Raw genomic sequence first — 23,338 nt, forward strand, 5'->3', positions numbered from 1 at the left:
GTCCCCTGACTGTAACCTATCCATATTTTTCCTGTACCTGAGGTGATACTACCTCCCTGTACCTCCTCTCAGTAAGCCCCTCTGCCTCCCGAATGATCCAAAGTTCATCCAACTCCAGCTTCCGTTCCCTAATGCAGTTTCAGAGGAGCTGGAGTTGGGTTCACTTCCCGCCCACATCCTAAAGCATGCAGTTGTCCTAATATCATTCCCACTGTTCTGAATTCCCAAAAGGACTATTGGAAAAACTAGTAACCTTACTGAATCAGTACACAGAGCCTTTTTATTTGGTGAGAGAAGGATAGGTGAGACATTACCTAAGTAGCATTTCGGGTCAAGCAACCGCCCAAATATATTACCTCACTTAGTCAGCAGTCCCATATCTGCTCCTGCTCAGCGTGCACTCCACCTATTCACAAGAAGTTATTAAAGGATTAATTTATTTTCCCAGCAGCCCCCTGGTCCTCTGTCTTACTCCTGCTGCTGCTGCAAAAATGAAGGAGATGGTGATGATTTAAGAGCTCACCAGAGGAGGAGACTCCACAAATATCCCCATCCTCCAAGATGGAAGAGCCCAGCATGCCACTGCAAAAGCTTTCACAGCAGTCTTCAGCCAGAAATGCTGAGCAAGTGATAGATCTTGGCCTCCTACAGTGGACCCCAGCAATACAGCTACCAGTCTTCAGCCAATTTGAAACACTCCGTAATATCAAAAAACAGTTGGAGACACTGGATACTATAAAGTCTACAGGTTCTGACTCTGTTCTGGCAATAGTACTGAATACTTGTGCTCCGGAACTTGCTGCACCCCTATCAAAGCTGTTCCAGTACAATTACAACTAAACAATATGGAAATTTTGTAGGTATATCCTGTGCATAAAAAGGACAAATCCAACCCAGCCAATTACCTCCCCGTTAGAGTGTGAACTATCATCAGTCAAGTGATGGAAGGTGTCATCAACAGTGCTATCAAGCAGCCCTCCTCAGCAATAACCTGCTCACTGATGCCCAATTTGGATACAACCAGGGCCACTCAGCTCCTGACCTCATTACAGCCTTGGTTCAAACATGGACAAAAGAGCTGAATTCCAGAGGTGAGGTGGAAGTGACAGCCCTTCACATCAAGGCTGCATTTGAGCAAGTGTGGCATCAAGGAGCTGTGAAGAAACTGAATTCAATGGGAATGTGGGGACAAACTCTCCAGGGGTTGGAGTCTTACCTGACACAACGTACTACGGTTGTGGTTGTTGGAGGTCAGTCATTTTGGCTCCAGCACATCTCTGCAGGAGTTCCCCAGGGTAGTGCCCTCTGCCCAATCATCATCAGTTGCTGCTTCAATGACTTTCCCTCCATCATAATGACAGAAGTCGGGAAGCTTGCCAATGGATGATTGTGCACTGTTCAGCACCATTTACAACAACTCAGATACTGAAGCAGTTCATGTTCAAATGCAACAAGATCAGGACAATACCCAGGCTTGGGCTGACAAGTGGCAAGTTACATTAGGACCACACAAATGCCAGGCTATGACCATTATCAATAAGAGACAATCTAACCACAGCCCCTTTAACATTCAGTGGTGCAACCATCATTGAATCCCCCACTATCAACATCCTGGGGGTTATCATTGACCAGAAATTCAACTGGACTCACCACATGAACACAGCTACAAGAGCAGGTCAGAGGCTAGGAATACTGTGGTGATTTCCTCACCAGCTGACTCCACAAAGCCTGTTCACCATCCATAAGGCACAAGTCAGAAGTGTGATGGAATACTCCCTGCTTGCCTGGATGAGTGCAGCCCCAACAACATTTGAAGAAGCTTGACAACATTCATGACAAATCAGTCCGCTTGATTGGTACTGCAGCTACAAGCATCCACTTTCTCTTCCACTGATGTTCATTAGCAGCAGTGTTTACTAGCTACAAGATGCACTGAAAAATATCAAAGCTCCTTTAGACAGCATCTTCAAATCCATGACCACTTCTACCTAGAAGGACAAGGGCAGCTGATATATAGGAAATACACTCACCACCCTGACTTGGAAATATATCGGCATTAATTCACTGTTGCTGGGTCAAAATCCTGAAATCCCTTCCCTCATGGCATTTGAGTGTCAACCCACAGCAGGTGGACTACAGCAGTTTAAGAAGGTAGCTCAGCACCACCTTCTCAAGGGCAACTAGGGACAGGCAATAAATACTGGCTGGCCAGCAACACCCACATCCCACAAATGAATAAAAATTATGAAAGTATTACAGGAAACCAGGTCAAACTACTCTTTTTTTTTCTAGCTAATAATCAGCTAGAATGTAATTTGGATAGAACAATATCAGTAAATAGCTCTGTGTTTGATTTTTGAAGCAGCAGAAGGAAGGTAATTAAATAATAAGAATGTTTAGATTTTATTTGAGTAGAATGCTCCAGCTGCAGTTAGTTTATTGCTTGGCTCCTTATTACTAAATTATGTTAGGTATTTTTCTTAGTACTTGTTTCATATGCTTTATTTGGGCTGATCCAGAGCTAGCATTGCAATTTTACAAGTCTCTGTTTCTGACTGCAGCCTTTCTACTCTATCTACTCTAATTTATTTGTTGTGCTCTGATTTAGGAGATACACAAGCTTGTAAGGAACTGGCTTTCTGTTTCTCTGAGACATAGCTGCTGGAAACATTGATCATAATCATTCTTACAATGAAGAAAAGTAGAAGCGTCCTGGCAGTGACCACAGAAGATGTAAGTCAATAACTTGAGCTAATTGTATTTTCAATTTAATAATTTAGGCTCAGACTTTTCTTGTAAAAAGACTTGCGTTATTCTAGAGAGATTCCCCTCCTATCATCTGAAAGCTTGAGATATTTGTATTAAACTAAACATACTAATAATTGTGTTGACTCTGAAGTGCCAGTTTTCTGTAATTTCTGAGAGGTTCTGATGTGATCACTACTTGATAATTCATTTTAACATTGGGTTGGTTACCTCTGGTTGAACAGCTGATTTGCAATGCAGAGTGGCACCAACAATGTAAGTTTAATTACTGCACTGAGATTACAATGAAGGACTCTCCTTCTCAACTTCTCCCCTCACCTGAGGCATGGTAACCCTCAGATTAAAGTAGCTTTCACTCATGTGAGAGCAGGCCTAATGTCTGGTAAGACTGGTGATTTTGGCTTTGATCCTCCTGGATCATGAAGGGTGAGCAGCACAGTGGTTAGTACTGCTGCCTCTCAGCACCAGGGACCGGGGTTCGATTCCAGCCTCTGGTAACTGTGCAGACTTCACACAGACATTCTTCCCGTGTCTGCGTGGGTTTCGCCCGGGTGCTCCAATTTCCTTACTCAGTCCAAAGATTAGATTAGGTGAATTGGCCATGCTAAATTGCCCATTGTATTCAGGGATGTGTAGGTTAGGTGCATTAGTCATGGGAAATGTAGAGTATTAGGGTAGGGGAATGGGTCTCAGTGGTTAACCTTCGGAGGGTCAGTGTGGACTTGGACCAAAGGGCCTGTTTCCGTACTGTAGGTATTCTATTCTGTAAAAAGAAAACGAGTTGTGGAGGTGCTGGTGTTGTACAGGGGTGGGCAGAGTTTAAAAATCACAACGTGTAAAAAGTGAGGTCTGCAGATGCTGGAGATCAGAGCTGAAAATGTGTTGCTGGTTAAAGCACAGCAGGTCAGGCAATATCCAAGGAACAGGAAATTCGACGTTTCGGGCCAGAGCCCTTCATCAGGAATTTCCTGTTCCTTGGATATTGCCTGACCTGCTGTGTTAAAAATCACAACACCAAGTTATTGTCCAATAGGTTTATTTGAAAGTACAAGCTTTCGGAGTGCTGTCTGCTAACTCAATATAGTTAGGACGCAGGGTGGATCATGGGCAGTAAGGTTCTGCTCAGACGTGGAGAGCTCCAATAGTGCCAGTAATTAGATATGAAGTGCAGTCTTTAGACAACCATTGGAATATAGCTACTGAAGAGAAGATTGAGTAGCTGGGAGGTGAGCAGTTATTGATAGGGGAGCTAAGGAGTTGCAACCATGTTGGCGGATAGGCATTCATGTACAGTGTGCCATAAATGGTGTGAAGTAATAATTGACATAGGTCAGTTCAAGTGGAAGAGACGAAGATTTCTGGGTTGGTTCCTGAGTGATGTGTGGAATCTGTGTTTTTACTGTATCTGCTATTTAATATGGTCTATGGAGTGTTAAGCCACAACTTGCCCATTTCTCATGTTTATCTCTTGTTAATTCTGAATGTTAAACTATAAATTTTATACATATTGTGGATTATTTTAAATTTCTAACCTTGTATAGTAAAGCTTGTTGGTTGTTCAAAACCCTGGAATCTTCGTAAGTAGGTGAAATTTGAAACTTTCTCTATTTTTAAATAAGTTATTGATCCTGAACAGGATCATATTTTAACAGTTTCATTTGAAATTAAAAGAGAATTAATCCTTTAATCTATACTGTCAGTTATTTTACAGCACTCAATTTGTTTATGGTTAAATGTTAATGGTTAAATAAAGTTCTTGCTTCAGTCACCTTCCCCCACTTCCTCGCTTGCTCACTCATATCTGTTTCTGTTATGTTTTCTCTTCCCTGTCCACCTCCCAAACTTTACTTTCACAATGTATTTTTGGCTTGATGCATTAATCTTCCATAGTGTTCTTGCTTCTTGGAGGACATATAGGATACATTAGCTCCCTTGTCACACCTGGGAGGGTGAGCATAATGAAATGTAATGCTAGCTGCTCTGTTACCAAGAACATTTTTGGAAGCCTTTCAGTGTATAGTCTTGTATCAGTGAAGAAATAGACTACTGGACCAAGATTTGCAAAATTTTCCTGCATAGCTTGATGATCGACAAGGTTCTATGACAATTTGGATAACTTCCCTTGTGTCAAATGCTTTCTTCAAAAGAGCATTCTTTTTCTGCAGGTGATCACCATCCTCAGCAAGGGCTTATTTCCTGATCGTCTTCTGCAAATTGCCATGATATATTTATTGTAACTTTTAAGATTTTCTTCTTCAACTCTAAAGTCATCACCTGTTGTTCAAAGCAGAATGTTTGTTTCCTCCAACAGTAATAACTACTGATCTTTGCACTCTGAACATTTCCCAAGCAAATACATACGAATGTAGGCTGCCTCTGTAGATTTTTTTGAAAATCCGCTGGAGCCTTTTATTCTTCAGCCTTAATGTCTTAAAGCTCATTGTGATCAGGACCAGCCTTGGCCAAGTTTGAAGAGAATGGCCTCTTGGTCTCTTGATAGCTATCGTTTACTAGATTCTTTTAGTTATTGAAATTCCTCTTGATGACCTGTTTGAGGTTTTTCTCAATGTATCAAGTTCACGTTGATCACTTGTGTCTCAATGCAAGGAAGTGTCGCATACAGTTAGCTGCTGCCAGTGAAATGGGGCATCCATCACCTTGCTTGAAAATTCACTGTTCATAAACAATCATTGGAATTGGGCAACCACATTGTTGCAGGATTGAAGACTTCTCCTTAAGCCCCTAATTCAAATGTTTCTGATATTGTTAATATCTCTAGCTGTAGAATTTTTAAAAGTTTCACTTGCTTTCATTTGAGATGCAACTAGTATAAAGAGTTGTTCTTCCTTCCCTGTGGTGATGAGACCTCCTCATAGAGCCCATACAGTGTGAAAACAGGCCCGGGATTTCTTCATCTCACTGCAGTTGTTGCTGTGGCATATTTACTTTTTGTCACCTTCCAGAAAGGGGTGATTCTCCTCCAAAGGGGCAGCAGGGATTTCACAGACAATGTCACCTTAAAAAAAGTACAACCTTGAACAGCCTGTGCATGTATTCTGAAGAAATAAACCAAGGTCTGGAATGCCCTCTAGTGGCTGGTCATCATCTTTAATCTCTCGCGCTCTCGCTCTCACTCTTTTTTTTTCCCCAACACATGCCACCCCCACTGCCCAGCAAAACAAAAACACATATCTCCCCCACCCCCCCCCCCCGCATTTTTTTTCCTTTGAGACAAACAGAGGCTCATGCTACCTTTTGCATTTCTACAGCTGGAATACCTGCAGTAGTGAATGATTCTCAGTAACTGAACCAACTTCAACATCGTCAGAAACTGCTAATGGGAGAATATTTAAAGCTACACACGCAGATCTAATTAATCAAGTGGAGTGGATAAGAATGACATACAGGACCTCTGCGATCCTCCTTCAATTGCAATGAAATGTAGAACATAACTGTACTTGCGTTTTATTCATTGTGGCCAATTTGAATTTTTCTTGTTACTTATTGCTTACCGTTCTCTACTATGGCCTTTTATGTTTTTTAGCTTTTGTGTGGTTTAACTGCTCTATAGTTGGTGCTGTTTTTGAAATTTGAAGTCTATACTCATAGGTATCTGTCACCTGATATGCTCGGCGTATCATTCGGCATTTTGCCTTCTGTGTTTTGATCACTGGTTGAGCCTTGAGGTTTATCTGCTAGTGCTTTGGTGTTATGGGCTTCACTTTTAGCTCTTACAGGTGTTTGCCTAAGTCCATGCCTCTAGGACTCCTCAATCTTGTTGTAAAGTGAGGTCTATGTTAATCTGAATGCGCATTTTCAGGTTTTGTTAAACATAACTATTTACAATACACGGTAAGAGAAGATTATGCTGCTGAACTCTTCAGACTTCATTTTGCTTTGTTCTTTCTTTCATAGGATTTGGATGCTATTGGCAAGGCCAATGTTGGTTGCCTATCCACACACCCGCAGTTGTTTTTGAATGGAATGGCTTGCTAATCTATTTCAGAAAGCATTTGACAGTCAAACCTGTGACTGTAGATCTGGAACTCCATGTAGGGTAGACTCATAAGGGTTGTAGAAGTTATTTTGTGTGTTTCTTTTCCTGAAGGATATTTTTAACAACCCATCTGGTTTACTACAATTAACAATATCACTGATGACTAGCTCGATATTCCAGGTTTTTATTGATTGAATTTAAAATCCACCAGCTGTAATGGTGGGATTTGCACAGTGACCTCAATGTTAACCTGGAACTCTGGGTCACTGCCTAAGAAAGCCTTTTAGTCGTCATTCTCCAAGGCTGCCTTCATATTTGAACACTGATACTTCATAGACGTGTCCATGTAATCCTAATGCCTCTAGATTTTTACCTTTGAGCTACTTGCGTCACAGACTCTTATGTTGTATACCTTTTTGTGATAAGCCCTGGAATTCTCTTAATTCTATAGTCTTAACAAATGTGCTGCTGCTTTTTCATGGCCTGCAAATAAAAAATACATCTAACTCTTGGTGCACTACAGACCTAAATCTACTTTTGTTGAAAGTATTTTTAAATAAAATTCATTAATATGCTGACATTGAATTCCAGAAAGGCATACATTCTGATAATGTATTTACTGCACTAACTTATGACTCTTCTAGTAGTTCTTATGCTGAACAAGACTGATCCAAATTCGCATCGATTCTGCAAATTGGACAATTGGATTTATCCCTTTTAACCAGGAGTCAGTACGGTTTCTAGTAAATTGTGCAGGTACATAATGGCAATGCAGGTTAACTTCCTTCAAACTAGCCAGCAAGCTTTTGCAAAATATTGTACGGCTAGTGCTCCAGGCAAGCAACGTCATTGACACCTTAAATGCTTTAATCTTTCCTAGGGTCAGGAGTTATTTGTCACGCAGCAGTGTATTGCTAAGTCAAAAAACAGCAACTGATTCTATGTTCGCATGAATTGCAGGGTCAAACAATAGCAAACTCAAGCTCTCGTTGTTCTGAAAAAGGCTGCCCAATGTCTAGTGAATGTGAAACTTCATAATACCCTTCATGCTGTAACACAAAAGAATGCTACCCCATCCCAGTATCTCTGCAGTAACTATAAAGCCATTCCATCATTGTGATTTTTGTTTTGTGATTCTTTTCACCAGATCAATGCAAATCACAGCTGAATTTCCACCCATGATACCTGCATTGCACATTAATCTTTCACTATGTTGATGATCCACAACTAGAAGAAATAGCTACTGAAATAACTACTGCCTTTCTTCCTTGTCTCTCAGCAGCATCTTCATACTGCAGTCAAACAGATATACAAGATCCTCGCTTACAGCAGGATGAACATTTCAAATACAATGCATATTCTAAACCAGCTAGACAAGTCAGAGGTGCCTGCAGTGCTGATCCCAGTATGCTGAATCATAGGATTTTGTTGCAATCAGACATGCAAGAAGACACAGTAGCTGGAAGAGAAAGCTCATGTAACTAAACGAGCATTATCATTTGCAAGAACAGTAAAGGCAATTCTTTCTTATCAGGAGTTTAAGTTATAAGAGAGACTTATGAAAGGAGAGATTATTTTGCTTGGAAAAGCATATTTGAGATTGCCTATTTGAAACTTGTAAAATTTGAAGGGAATTATCAAACTTTTATCCAGGTAAGTTTCTCGTTATTGAGGGTGACACATTATGGGACAAAAGTTGAAAGGTTGGGGAAAAATATTTTAGTAGAATCTTTCTAACTGAGGGTTAGTAGAGGTAGCTAATTATCTCCAAAGGACTAAGTAACTCCTGAGAGCTGCTTGCTTATCAAAATAAGCTAAGAGTCCACCTGTCAGAAAAGTGTGGGCATGAGGGTGATCTGCTTTGAGATTAATAAAATATAACACATAATAACTGGCTCCAATTTATAATTCTTTCCTTTTTTTAAAAAAAAAGGAAAGCCAGTGTGTAGTTGGAAAGGAACATTTTTCAAGATGTGTAATAATAGGCTAGATCTAGATTTAATTTGGAAGTGCACTCCTTTCCCAGATGTTAGTGGACCCCTGAAACAGGCTGCAACCTCTTGTAGTCAGTGATAATTTGTTGACATTGTGCTTGAAGGTATCCAATCTTGAAAAAATGTGGAAATCAGGGCTACCAATTAGAGAAGCCTTAGATGTTTACATGGGTTAGAGAACAAATTCTGTTAATTTATTTTATGGTTTTGGGTAGGATGTGAAGTGTGTGTGTGTTGTAACTGACAAAATATTACAATTGCGTGGATACATAAGTGATTTTTACCGGTATGTCAATTTTCTTATGTTTGCATAAGGTATTTAAAGAAAATATTATGAATGGATTCTGAAAGAATTGGATGCAAAAATTCCCTAGAAAGTAGTGATCCTAACATGATAGAATATAATTGTGTTTGAGAGTGAAAAACTTGGGTTGGAAACAATTGTTAACTTAAATAGAATCGCAATGAAGTGCGGATAGAATTGGCTAAAGTGACCTGACCGAATAGATTAGCAGGGGTAACTGTAAGCAAACAGACACAGACATTTCAGAAAGTAGTTCATGACTCTCAGCAAAAATACATTCTAGTATGAAGGAAAGACTCGGGGATAAACGAACCATGGCTAACCAAGCAAGTTGGGGAGAGTATTAAGTTGAAAGAAAAAGTGTATAAAGAGGCCAAAGCCATATAATAGCCCCAAAGACGGGAATAAATTTGGTGTCCCACAAAGGAAGACTAAAAACATAATACAGACAGGGGGGGGGAAAAACCATGAGGGCAATCTAGTGAGGAACAAACCTGATGAGAGCTTATTTATGTATTATAAAAAGAGCAGAGAGAGGTCAAAGTTATCATAGGCCCCTTAGAAAATGAATTTGAGATGATGGTTAAGGGGAATGAGAAGATGGCAGTGGAGTTAACCAGATATCTTTCATCATCAGTTTTTACTAAGAAATATCTGGGGAGAATTAAGTACCATCACCATCATTATACTAGAGAAATATTATCTGGCAAAATAATGGAGCAACAGCAGATAGGTCCCCTGGCCCTGATGGCTTGCATCCTATGATCCTAAATGAGATGGCTACAGAGAAATTGGATGCATTGGTTGCAATTTTCCAAAAATTCATGAATTCTGGAGAAGTACTAGGGAATTCAAAAAGGGAGGGAGCAAAAATGGTAACTATAGGCTGATTAGCCTAACATGTATTTTAGGACTAGTATTGGAATCCATTCTTAAGGAGATAATAGCAGCACATTTGGAAAATTATAATCTAATCAAGTAGAGCCATTGCAGCTTTGTGAAAGGGAAATAGTTTCAGACTAACTTTAGAGGCTTTTTTGATGAAGTCTTGATGGAGTTGGTAGAGGGGAACAAGTAGATGTGTTGGATTTGGACTTCCAGGTTTGGCAAGGTAACTCAAAAACTTAAGGCATAGGACAACACTTCAGTATTGAGAGTTAATATATTTGCATGGATAGAGAATTGGGTAATGGGCAGGAAACAGTGGGTTGGAATAAATGGTTCATTTTCAGCTTAATGACCTATAACTAGTGGGGTTCCATAGGGAGAGTGCTGGGATCACAACAGTCTACAATATTTGTTAATGATTTGGAAGAAGCAAGAGAATGTACTGTAGTCAAACCCTGGCCTGGAGAGAAATTGGGTAGGAAGGGAGGATTTAGATACGGTGCATGTAGGTACTAATGACAGGAAAGACATTCTTTTGAGGGATTATGAGCAGCTTGGGGCTAAGTTAAGGAGAAGAAACACAAAGATAATCTCCAAATTACTCCAAGCCATATTGCAAATTAGCTTGAGGTAAATGCATGGATCAAAGATTGGTGTGGCAGAAATGGTTTCTGATTATTGCACTGGGGAGGAAGAGATGTTCCATTAAGCATTACTTTATTTGAACTATACTGGGACCAGTCTCCCGGCAAATTGTATAACTAGAGTTATAGATGGGGCTTTAAACTAATTGGTACAGAGTAGGTTTTAATTGAACTGAAGCTTCTTTTAAAACAAAATCAGATACATGAGAGCAAGGATGCAAGTTAATCAAGAGACAAATCCCATTCAAACTGGAACTGGAAGAGGAACAGGATATATAGAAGAGCACAGCAAGAATTAGAACTAGAGTAGGATTTAAAAAGTCAAAACTTGAATCTCCTTACCTGAACATTTGCAGCATTTGCAACAGGCTAGATGAGTTTTCACCACTCTGAATGCTGTGGCTTTGGATTGGATTCTCTCCTTGATTGCCCTTAACCACAGGTTGTTCAGCCTTCTCATCTAGCCTGTTTAAGGAGAATGGCTGTGGAGATAGTGGAAACATGGGTCAAAATATTACAGAACCCACTGAATTCCCAGAGGATTCCAGGAGATTGAAAAACCAAATAACGCATACTCCTGTTTAAGAAGGGATAGAGACAGAAAACAGGAGCCTGTGCCCATTGGCTTCCATTTTTGGAAAAGTGCTAGAATCTATTATTCTGAAAGAAATAGCAGAATGCTGAAAACATAATACAATCAATGAGTCAACATGGTTTTGTGAAAGGGAAATCATGTTTGGAACAGAAATGATAAAAGGGTAGATGTAGTGTATTTGGATTTCCAGAAGGCATTGAAGAGGTGTCATGTTAAAGGTTTTTGCACAAGATATGATCTCTGTACTTGGGGGATAATGTATTAACATGGATTGGAGATTGGTTAGCACGCACATGGCAGAGGATCAGGACGAATGGCTCTTTGGCAAGTTGGAAAGGAATAACTAGTGAAATGCAACAAAGACCAGTCTCAGACCCTCAATTATTTACTGTTCCCATTGACGATTTGGAGGAGGGGCCATAACACAATCTGTCTAAATTTGCTGATGATACAAAAACAGATGGAAGGGCATGTTGTGGGTGAGGATGTAAAGAATCTATGAGCAGTTATCGATAGGTTGTGAGTGAGCACAAACTTGGCAGATGGAGTTTAATGTAAGAAATTGAGGTAATGCAGTTTGATAGGAAGAATCACCAAAGGCAGAATATAAATTAAATGAAGACTTCAAAAAAACTGCTGCTTAGAGGGATTATGGATGTTAACACATTTGTGCCACAAATAATTAAAAGGCTAGTGGAACTTTCACTTTTATTGCTGGCAGCTTGGTGTTTAAAAAGTAGAAAGTCCAGTTACAATGAAACTGGGTGTTGATGAGTATGGACTTGGAATACTGGGAGAAAACGAGGACTGCCGATGCTGGAGATCCAGAGTCTGTGTGTGGTGCTAGAAAAGCACAGCTGTCAGGCAGCATCCAAGGAGCAGGAGAGTCAACATTTTGAGCATAAGCTCTTCATTAGGAATGAGGGGGTGGCCCAAGGCGGCTGAGAAATAAATGGGAGGTGGGTGGGGCTGGGGGAAGGTAGCTGAGAATGTGATAGATGAAGTTTGGGGGGGGGGGGGTGAAGATGATAGGTCAGAGAGGAGGGTGGAGTGGATTGGTGGGAAAGAACATGGACAGGTTAAGAGGGCGGTGCCAGATTGGAACGTTGGATCTGAGATTAGGTGGTGTTAGTGGTTGGGTGGGGTGGGGGAGAAAGAGTAGGGAAATGAGGAAACTGAAATCCACATTGATCCCGTATAGTTGGAGGGTTCCCAAGGCAGGAGATGAGGTCTCCTTCCTCCAGGCATCAGGTGATCAGTGTTTGGCAGTGGAGGAGGCCCAGGACCTGCATGTCCTTGGCAGAATAGGAGGGGGAGATAAAGTGTTCGACCATGGGGTGGAGTGGGGCTGTTTTGTGCATATGTCCAGAGATGTTCTCTGAAATGTTTCACACGTAGGCATCCTGTCTCCCAAATGTAGAGGAAACCACATCGGGAGCAATGGATACAATGGAAGTGCAGGTAAATCTCTGATGGATGTGGAAGGCTCCTTTGGGGCCTTGGAGGGTGGCGCCAACCCCCAGACCCACCACCACCTATTGCCCCCTTGACTATGACCTCACCTCCCCACGCCAAATAATATCTCCCAGATCATACGCAACCTCATCACCTCAGAGGATCTCCCACCCACAGTCTCCAACCTCATAGTCCAGGAACCGCACACCACCCGGTTCTACCTCCTACCCAAAATTCATAAACCTGACTGTCCCAGATGCTCCTGTCCCAATGAACTTATCTCGATCTACCTTGATGCCATCCTTTCCCACTACAGACCCATTGACTCCCACAGCTATCTGGACAACACCGCCTCCTCCGCTTCTGCCAGGAGACCAATTCCACCACAGAACACACCAGATAGCCGCCGCCTTCAGAGACCGCAATTTCCCCTCCCACACGGTCGATGATGCCCTCCAGCGCATCTCATTCACTTCCTGCACCTCTGCCCTTGAACTCCACCCCTCAAACCGTAACAAGGACTGAACGCCCCTGGTCCTCACCTTTGACCCCACCAACCTCTGGATACATCGCATTACTCTTTGCCATTTCTGCCACCTACAAACGGACTCCACTACCAGAGACATCATTTCCCTTCCCACCCCATCTGCATTGCGTAAAGACCATTCCCTCCTCAACTCCCTTGTTAGGTCCACGCCACCACCAACCCACCCTTCTCTTCCAGCACCTTCACAGCCACTGTAAGAACTGCAAAAACTATGCCCACACCTTCTCTCCTCCACCCCCAACCACTTCTGTCCAAGACCCCAAAGGAACCTTCTCCATCAGAGACTTACCTGCACTTCCACACACATCATCTATTGTATCCATTGCTCCTGATGTGGTCTTCACTACATTGGGGAGCCGGGATACCTACTTGCAGAAAGCTTCAGAGAACATTTCTGGGACGTACATGAAACAACTGCACCACCCCGTGGCTGAACACTTTAACTTCCCCTCCCCCTCCGCCAAGGGAATGCACATCCTGGGTCACCACCACCAAACCCTTACCACCTAATGCCTGAATGAAGAATGCTACATCTTCCAAATTGGGACCCTCCAACCACACTGGAACAATGTGTGGATTTCACCAGTTTCTTCATTTCCCCCTCACCCCACCTCACCCCCGATTCAACCTTCCAATTGAAGGTTTGGCTCTTTTTGACGTAACCAACCTGTCCATCTTCTTTCCCACCTATCATCTCCCTCTCCAACTTCATTTGCCTATCGCATTCTCAGGTACCTTCCCCCATTTCTCTTCTCTTTCCACCACCATCCCCCATCCCCCATTTATCCCTCTGCCCACTTGGGCCACCCCTCATTCCTGATGAAGAGTTTATGCTTGAAATGTCAACTCTTCTGCTCATTGGATGCTGCCTGACCAGCTGTGCTTTTCCAGCACCACACTCTTCGACTTGGAATACTAATCTTATTTAAGAAAAGGTACATTGGCATTGGAGACAGTTCAAAAGTGAGTTGCTAGTTTGATTTCCAAGATGAACTTAAATTATCAAAAACAGCTGTAGAGGTTAAGCCTTCATTCATTAGAGTTCATAAAAATGATTTTATTGAAACGTAAAACATAGAGTGGACTGATGGAAGATGTTGCTCCTCATGGGAGATTCTTGAAATAGTTACAGAATAAGAGACCGTTACTTAAAATTGAGTTGCAAAAGGATTTCTTCTCGCACAGTATATTGAAAGTCTGAAATTCTGTAACTAAGAAAATCGTGGAGCTGGATCCTGAAAGTATTTAAACAGGACATACTAAGATTCTTGAAATACCAAACAGTTGAGAGCTAGAGGGAGCTGGCACAAAACAGGAGTTGAAACCTGGGTCAGATCGGCCATGATCTTACTGAGTGGTGGGGTAGACTTAAGGGACCAAATGGCTTATTCGTGTTGCTATTCTTAATGCTCTCAATTCACCTGTGGGATTTCTGGAATGTTCCTATGGAACCACCATGAGTATCATTTTTAATTCCTGTGACAATAGGTGGAATTTTACAAGTTTATGCATTGACATCATTGTGAACCTAAGTTTAAAAACTCGAGAGTAATGCAGATGTTTTTATATTCCCCTTAACATGGAACATTTTGAGACCGCACATCTGGGTGATCAAAGTTTAAAAATAAGTTTTGCAGCCTTTCGGAAAGACTTTAGGTTTGCATTACTAGTAATGGAAATTTTAATTTTTAGAAATGAGTACATTTCTAGGAAGGGACATAAACTGAAAATGAACATGTGTTCAAATTCCTCTTGTTGAAAATGGCAGAATATTTCACTTGCAATCTCACTATTATTGGGCAAGATTGCAATGGGAAAATTTGCCATGTTTTTCCATTGCTATCTTGGCATCCAGCTAGGACTTTTCCCTGCTGGCGCAGTTGTCAGCACACCTTACAAACTGCATGCAAATAGTGATGCAGACCAAGATTGGAAACCTGGCAAAATTTCCATTTTTCTGTCTGTTATTTATTAGAGTCATATATAATAGAATGGAATTGTAGAATAGTTAGTCTATTGGGAGACCATTTGCCCATCGCATCTGTGCTGGCTTTCGAATGAGAACAAAGGAGAAAAAAATTCCAGTCTGAAAACTGGCTTGATCTTTGCTCAGAAGAAATTAAGGATTACAGATGCTGGAGATCAGAATCGAGAGTGCGGTGCTGGAAAAGCACAGCAGGTCAGGCAGCATCCGAGGAACAGGAGAATTGACTTATCAGCCAAAAGTCGATCTTTACTCAGTCTATCAGCCTCCACAAATGCAGCAGTCAGCAGGCAAAAGAGCAGTAATACAGGAACTTTTACAGCCAGTCTTACTACTTTTAAAATTTAAGACAGCCAGATAGTAGTGAAAAATATTGAACAAAGCTAAAATAATCCATGGCTTTATGTAGCTATATGGAGCAAACTCCAAATTGTATACCTGGGATAGAGCAGCCGTTATCAGACATCCAATGTGAGTTAAGTCGCGTGGAGCAGGGGTGAAAATATTTACATTTTAAAGCACAATTCTAAGCTTAGAAATTATAAAAGAAGGCTTAAATTGCTTTGATTAGTAAATGAGCACTGTCATACCCTTATTTTCACAATAAATGATTATCTGCTAAGAAGATTGTCAACATGGCTTTGCAATTCAAATAATGAGCATGAAAAAACCGAAGAGAGAAGAATTTATTGCGAATCAGTGTTTTGAAGAAAAAATTTTTATTTGGAAACTTTTTCAATATTGATAATTGCATGATGCCTTTTTTTTAAAAAAAAATCAAACTGTGCACAGAGAAGGAGCAGAATTGGCATGATTCATCTTTATTGGTAGAAAGAATATGCACACCACTCAGAAGGGGAGTAAGCGCAAAATAATCTTTATCTTGGGATTTTCAATTATCTATAAATGAGAGAATAATTCTGAAACATTCAGTAGTTTTTCAACTTTAACAGAAATTAAGGAAAAGGTAACTAAGATAGAAGTTGATAAATATCAAAATCACAAAATCCTTTGAATCTTTATTAACATTCATCTTCACAATCCAGTAATTAAAGAAAATAATTGCAATTTTTCAAAACTTGCTGGAGCAAACAACTTTTAATACAAATCAACTACTTGTAAAATTTAAAATATTGAATAGTAAAAGCAACTAAATCGACAAAAGATTAAAAATTCCTGCAATAACTTTCAAGTGAATCATTTAAATAAGCAAAAGACGATAGTGGGTATTTTTCTGATGGACGATAGGTGGCCAGCGTGCCTCAGGAATCAGTGTTGGGACTGCAATTGTTTATAATTTACGTGGATGATTTGCAGTTTGGGACCAAGTGTAGTGTATGAAAGGTCACCTGAGAGAAGTTTATAAAGTAATGGAATATACATAGGGTTGATGGTAGTTATCTTTTTCCAAAGATAGGGAAGTTCAAGACTAGGGAGCATGAGCATATTTTTAAGGTGAGTGGAGAGAGATTTTAAAAAAGACATGCGGCAAAGTCTTTCATAAAAGGTGGTTTGAGTGAGGAATGAATTTCCTGAGGAAAAGGTGGAATCAGGTACAATTCGTGTGGAAACATGAATCAGAAAGGTTTGGACGGATATGGTCTGGGAGCGGTCAGGTGGGACTAGTTTAGTTTGAGATTATGTTCGGCATGAACTGGTTGGGCCAAAGGATCTGTTTCTGTAATTTATAACTCTGACTGAGTGGTAGAGCAAAGTGTGTAGTGGACATCAGAAGTCTGCAGAGGCACATAGATTTAGTGATTGGTTAGGGTCTAGCAGATGGAATACAATGTTGATAAATGTGAAGTCAACCATTTTGGTAAGAATAACAGCAAAATGGACTATTGTTTAAATGGTGAAAAGTTGCAGCATGCTGCTGTGTAGAGGCACTTGGGTGTTCTTGTGCATGAATCACAAAAGGTTGATTTGCAGGTGCAGCAGGTAATTAAGAAGGGAAATGGAATATTGTCCTTCCATTGCTAGAGATATGGAATTTATAAACCGGGAAGCTGTGCTGCAGCTGTGTAGAGTACTGGTGAGGTCACACCTGGAGTGTTGTATACAGTTTCGGTCTTGTTCCTTGAAGGGATGTACTGGCTTTGGAGGGAGTGCTGGGGAGGTTCACTAGGTTGATTCTGGAGTTGAGAGAGTGGATTTTAGAGGAGAGATTGAGTAGACTGGGACTCTACCTTTTGGAATTGCGAAGAATGGTAGGGGTATGTTGGGTGATTTTACAGGAACATATAAAATTATGAAGGGAATAGATAAGATAGAAGTAGGAAGCTTGTTTCCACTGGCAGGTGAAACTAGAATTAGGGAGAAATTGTCTCAAAGTAAGCTGGAGCAGATATAGGACTGGGTGGAGTAGGAACTTTTTGTGAATCTATGGAATTTCCTGTCCAGTAAAGCAGTTGTGGCTCATGTTGAATGCATTTAAGGTAAAGTAAAGTTTTGGACAGTAGAAGAATTAAGGGTTATGATGAGCAGGTGGGTAGGTGGAGTGGAGTCCACAAAATGATCTTATTGAACGGCAGAGCACACTCAAGGGGCCAAATGGCCTGCTCTTGTTCCTTATGTTCATCTGTTATGATGACAAAGGATAAAGGCATCCATGCTGATTCAAAATCTCAAATTCTTCACACTGAAATATGAAAGAGAAAATTCTCATGATACGCAATACTTCAGGATTACAGGAAAAGCAAAGGGAAGAGCAAGTGACTGCAATTCCCTACTCTCTAGATCTGATAGATCATGTTTTAAAACATTGTAATGTAAAAGAGATGGACACCTTTCATAATTTAGGAGGAGCATTTGACAATTACTTTGCATCAAGCACCATTCATATAACATGAAAGCAAGTTCAATTTTTAAAAAATGGTATATACTTGAGTAACAGTTGATCTCTTATGAATTGACCCTCTATTTTTGGCCAAAAAATCTGGAATATTCCATCTATCAAGTGTAAATGTCGACCCTAGTTCTTCCCAGATAACACATCAACACACAGTCAATGTGCCAGCCATCACAATCGGCTTCAGGTTTTCAGAATCACGTAATTCATTGTGTATTGATTCTTTGTGTGGAGCTCATTTGGGCTTCTCCTAATGATACAGTATGAATTTTGATGGGCATGAATTTCAGCCACTTGTAGTATCCATGTAATAGTCAATACCATAAATTTAACCTTAAAAAGTAGTCAAAAAATGTAACTATTACTCGAATATAAAGGTAGAGATTCCAGGAGAACTTTTTACACAGTGTAAGAATTGTTTGATTAGTGATTTATAGCCCGAAGTAATTTGTAACAAAATTGTCATTGGAATTTCTGGTCCATCTTGCAAATATGTTACAACCAACAGTAGATCTCCTAAAGGACAGAGCTATCTAGATAATGGTAGAAACTGAAACCTGAATATAGTGAGAATGATGGTAGCAGAAAGTCAATCTAGCTCAACAAGCTCATAAGGCTTTTTCAACTTTCTAAGGTACAAAATTTCCTAAGTTTTACAGGATAAACCAACACAAAATGTCTTCATATTCTTGAATGCTTCAAGTTTTATTGTTTGAGATATGAAGTTTTCTTTTAAAAAAAAACAATCAAATCCAACTTAATCATCATGCAACTTTTATAAGAATATGGGACATTTCCAAAGAAATGTTTTTGACAGTTGCATAACTATTAACCTCAGATTGGTCAGCATCTTTGGAAGAGAACCCAGAGTACCAAGACAGCTGTTTATGTGGCAGACTCATTACATTGACTGGGACTGCCATAGTGTTTAGATGGAGAGGAATTTGTTAAATGTGTACAAGACAATTTTCTGATTCAGTATGTGGATGTACCAACTAGAAAAGGTGCAAAACCTGACATACTCTTGGGAAATAAGGCAGGGCAGGTGACTGAGGTGTCAGTGGGGGAGCACTTTGGGGCCAGCAATCACAATTCCATTAGATTTAAAATAGTGGTGGAAAAGGAGAGACCAGATCTAAAAGTTGAAGTTCCAAATTGGAGAAAGGCCAATTTTGACAGTATAAGGCAAGAACTCTCAAAAGCTGACTGGGGGCAGATGTTCGCAGGTAAAGGGACGGCTGGAAAATGGGAAGCCTTCCAAAATGAGAGAACAAGAATCTAGAGAAAGTATGTTCCTGTCAGGGTGAAGGGAAAGGCTAGTAGGTATTGGAATGCTGGATGACTAAAGAAATTGAGGTTTGATTAAGAAAAGGAAGGAAGCATATGTAAGATAATAGAATAGATCGAGTGAATCCTTAGAGTATAAGGCAGTAGGAGTATACTAGAGAGGGAAATTAGGAGGGCAAAAAGTGGACATGAAACAGCTTTGGCAAATAGAATTAAGAAGAATCTAAAGGGTTGTTACAAATACATTAAGGACAAAAGAGTAATTAAGGAGAGAATAGGGCCCCTCAAAGATCAGCAAGGCAGCCTTTGTGTCGAGCTGCAGAAAATGGGCGGGATACTAAATGAATATTTTGCATCAGTATTTATTGTGGAAAAGGATATGGAAGATATAGACTGTAGGGAAATAGATGGCGGCACCTTGCAAAATGTCCATATAACAGAGGAGGAAGTGCTGGATGTCTTGAAATGCATAATTGTGGATAAAATCCCAAGGACCTGATCAGGTGTACCCTAGAACTCTGGGAAGCTAGAGAAGTGATTGCTGGGCCTCTTTCTGAGATATTTGTATAATTGATAGTCACAGGTGAAGTGCCGGAATACTAGAGGTTGGCTAACGTGGTGCCATTGTTTAAGGAAGGAAGGAAGGCAAGGACAAGCCAGAGAACTATAGGCCAGTGAGCCTGATGTCTGTAGTGGGCAAATTGTTGGAGGAAATCCTGAGGGACGGGGTGTGTATGTATTTGGAAAGGCAGGGACTGATTAGGATTAGTCAACATGGCTTTGTGTGTGGGAAATCATGTCTCACAAACTTGATTGAGTATTTTGAAGAAGTAACAAAGATGATTGATGAGGGCAGAGTGGTAGATGTGATCTATAAGAACTTCAGTCAGGCGATCGACAAGGTTCCCCATGGGAGACTGATAGCAAGGTTAGATCTCATGGAATATAGGGAGAACTAGCCATTTGGTTACAGAACTAGCTCAAAGGTAGAAGACAGAGGATGGTGGTGGAGGGTTGTTTTTCAGACTGGAGGCCTGTGACCAGTGGAGTGCCACAAGGATCGGTGCTAGGTCCTCTACCTTTTGTCATTTACATAAATGATTTGGATGCGAGCATAAGAGGTCCAGTTAGTAAGTTTGCAACTGACACCAAATTTGGAGGTGTAGTGGACAACAAAGAAGGTTACCTCAGATTACAACAGGATTTGGACCAGATGGGCCAATGGGCTGAGGAGTGGCAGATGGAGTTTAATTTAGATAAATGAGAGGTGCTGCATTTTGGGAAAACAAATCTTAGCAGGATTTATACACCTTCTTAAAGGTAAGGTCCTAGAGAGTGTTGCTGAAAAAAAGAGACCTTGGAATGCAGGTTCGTAGCTCCTTGAAAGTGGAGTCGCAGGTAGATTAGAATATTGATGGCGTTTGGTATACTTTCTTTTATTGGTCAGAATATTGAATACAGGAGTTGGGAGGTCATGTTTGGCTGTACAGGATATTGGTTAGGCCACTGTTGGAATATTGCATGCAATTCTGGTCTCCTTACTATTGAAAAGATGTTGTGAAACTTGAACGGGTTCAGAAAAGATTTATAAGGGTGTTGCCAGGGTTGGAGGATTTGAGCTATGTGGAAAGTTTGAACAGGCTGGTGCTGTTTTCCCTAGAGCGCCAGAGGCTGAGGGGTGATCTTATAGCGGTTTACAAAATTGAGTGGCATGGATAGGATAAATATACAAAGTCTTTTTCCTGGGGTGGGGGAGTCCAGAACTAGAGGGCATAGGTTTATGGTGAGAGGGGAAAGATATAAAAGAGACCTAAGGGACAATGTTTTCACGCAGTGTGTGGTACGTGTATGGAATGAGCTGTCAGAGGAAGTGGTGGAGGCTGGTACAATTGCAACATTTAAGAGGCATTTGGATGGGTATATAAATTGGAGGGATAGGGCCAAGTACTGGCTGGTGGGACTAGATTGGGTTGGGATATCTGGTTGGCATGGACGGGTTGGACTGAAGGGTCTGTTTCCATGCTGTACATTTCTATGACTCTATGATCTCCCACCTTTGGAACACTCAAATTAAACTTTCTTATGGGCACTAAATGTCTCTTATAAACCAAAAATAGCAAATATCATAGACATTAATGTTTATTCTCATAATTTCAAGTTTGATGCTGGTATGGATGCTACAGTCTTATCTGGGAAAATGTTTTGGCTGTGGGTCATGAAACTACAGCCATTTAACAGGGGACTGCATGGGAGACCTAGAATATATCTTAAGATCAGAAGCATGTTGAGAATAATCTTAAAATACAGTGATCAATGCAATGTGAAACAGGTGTTACAACCAGAAACCAATACTTGTCACTGCTGAACAGAAATGCAAGCTTTCCTTTTAGAATTCTACAGAATGTTGAAGAGTATCAACTAGCTCAGAAGCCAAATATGTGGTCAAAACATAACTTGACTCAAAACGAGAGGTTCCCTCAATCTCCAATGAATGTTCGCTGAGTTAAAGGTACACCACTTATGATTAGTTACATTGGTGTTTGCTAACTATTCACAACTGTGAGATTGGATGATACTTCTGTTTGTGCCTATTTGGAGTAATTATTCAATGTCTTCCAACTGTGGATACATCTTTAAAAATCTGATCCTCTGATATCATTGACACCACAATAATATTGATGCATTCAATTCAGCTGTTTTGAGGAAGGACTACTCCAGCAGCACAGTCAACTTTACTCTCTCAAATTAAATCTGATAAAATGATGAGGTTATCTAAAAACATATGTGGAAATGGAAGGATCACATGTGAGTGTACCCTCATTAGAATATTGATAGGAGAGTATTTATGTCAGAAATAATCTTCTTTGACACAAGTTGAGGAAACTAAAGAACCTCTCGGGGAAATAAACTTTCAGTTGTGACATCAGTGGCAGAATATGTTACAGTATAACAGTGAACTGGATCTGAATGTTTTATCCAAGAAACAGACCTGAACCCAACCACTAGAATTGCAGCCTGCAAGGTTGGGAGCAATACTTACGCTACCTAAATTTATAACCATATATTACTAATAATACACTAACAAACCACTTTCAGTTTGAAATGCAAGAACTGTCTTCTTGAACATTAAAAGGCCTTGGATGTTATGACAGTGCCCCCTAGTGGGAAAAGTGGAAATTCCTGTGAAATATGGTTTCTTGGTTTAAATTATACGACCCAGTCCATAACAAAGTTACTGGTTATCTTTGAAACACACTTTTACCCTTCTAATTTATTAACATTAGATATATGCAGGAAAGAGATATATTATCATACCTTTTAAGAATCCACACGTTTCATAATCATGTTTAAGATTTTTTTTAAAAAATTGAATTCTTGATTTCTGGAATATGAGGACAGCTGCAAGGATTACAAGACAATAACAATTCCACTTTCAAAGGAATAACCTGCTCCTAGATGCAGAATTTGAGTTTTGCCAGGCTCCGTTCAGCCACTGACCTTGTCATAACTTTAGTCCAAAAATGGACAAAACAGTTCAACTCCAGAGGCAATGTAAGAATGACTACCCTTGACATCAAGGCAGCATTTCACACACTAGTGCCCCAGCAAAACAGAGCTTTCAGGGAGAACCCATTCCACTGGTTGGATTCATATTCAGAACAAAGGCGGGTGGTTGGAGATCAATCATCTCAGTCACGGTATTACTGCAGGAGTTACTCAGTTGTATTCAGGGCCCATCCATTTATGGCTCCTTTGTTAATTATCTTCCATCTGTCATAAAATCAGAAATTGGGATGTTTGTTGATAATTGCATAATATTTAGCACTAATTACAACTCCTTAAACATTGAAGCAACCCATGCCCATGAATGGATTGATAAATGGTGAGGAAAATTGAGGATTTTACAAGTTCCAGGCAATGATGCCCTCCAGCAGAAGAGAATCTAGCCGTCTACTCTTGATTGAATGGCTTTACCATCAATTAAAACCCTCCCTCCTCACTCCAACCAGTAACCATCCTGGAGTT

At 40.4% G+C, this 23,338-nt stretch overlaps 1 long non-coding RNA gene across 1 annotated transcript in view; it reads left to right on the top strand.

Moving 5' to 3' along the window:
* Positions 1–23,338, top strand: part of LOC132819064 (uncharacterized) — a 186,454-nt gene that overhangs the window by 156,283 nt on the left and 6,833 nt on the right. Inside the window, exon 2 of the long non-coding RNA XR_009645042.1 lies at positions 2,609–2,733. This is a non-coding gene — a long non-coding RNA (uncharacterized LOC132819064). The remainder of the gene's footprint in view (positions 1–2,608; positions 2,734–23,338) is intronic.

Source organism: Hemiscyllium ocellatum, chromosome 9 (assembly GCF_020745735.1).
Source record: "Hemiscyllium ocellatum isolate sHemOce1 chromosome 9, sHemOce1.pat.X.cur, whole genome shotgun sequence".
Lineage (NCBI taxonomy): Eukaryota > Metazoa > Chordata > Chondrichthyes > Orectolobiformes > Hemiscylliidae > Hemiscyllium > Hemiscyllium ocellatum.